Here is an 846-nt window from a genome sequence, read left to right as displayed (position 1 = left end):
AGCGTGCTGACTCCTAACCACCGGAGGCGGAGCTTTGGTTCTTCTGGTGCAGGTGCAATTTGAAACACTGACTGTTTGTAGGTATTCCATCCTTTCCCAGTTCTTCTGTTTGCTCAGTGGCGTTCTCTGTCCGAGAGTGGAAGCCAGACCTTCCTTTGGCTGGGTGTGTCGTGCGTCATGGGGGGTCCTGGAGCCTAACCCGGCTGCTGATGGGTGAAGGCGGGGTTCACTCTGGACAGGTCGCCAGTCTGTTGCAGGGCCTCAATCACACATCCATTAACTCACTCTCACACCTAGGGGCAATTTAGAGGCGGGGCCTTCTCGCTGTGAGGCAAGAGCGCTGACCACTGTGTCACCCTGCAGCAATGTTTTAATTACAACCAATTCAGTATTGATTTTCTGCACTTGATCTGAAACATGCAGCAATGATAACTCATGTCATCGAGTTCTAATGATAGTCGATGGTTTTCCATATTGTGTGAATCATTGATGTTTACTGAAAACATGTGAGAATTATTTCAGAGAGTAATCAATAAGCACTCTATTATTCCTTGAAAACCTGATTTGCAGTGTGAATGGAGGATTTCTGGATTATTATGAAATTGTATTCTGATGATAATCAATGAGTATTTTATATATCTGCTACATGATGTATGATTGATGTTACCGTTTACTGAAATCATGAAAAAATGTTTTAGGATATTACTGTAATCAATAATAAACAAGCTTTTCAATTGGCTACTAAAAAAAGAAAACAACAATTTACATTTGATCTGATCAGAACCTGATTACACAACTATGGAAAACTGTAAAATGAAGTAAGTAGAGGTGGGATTATATACATTT

The sequence above is a fragment of the Oryzias melastigma genome, unplaced genomic scaffold (assembly GCF_002922805.2).
Source record: "Oryzias melastigma strain HK-1 unplaced genomic scaffold, ASM292280v2 sc00407, whole genome shotgun sequence".
Classification (NCBI taxonomy): Eukaryota; Metazoa; Chordata; class Actinopteri; order Beloniformes; family Adrianichthyidae; genus Oryzias; species Oryzias melastigma.
Note: the sequence above shows the minus strand (reverse complement) of the source record.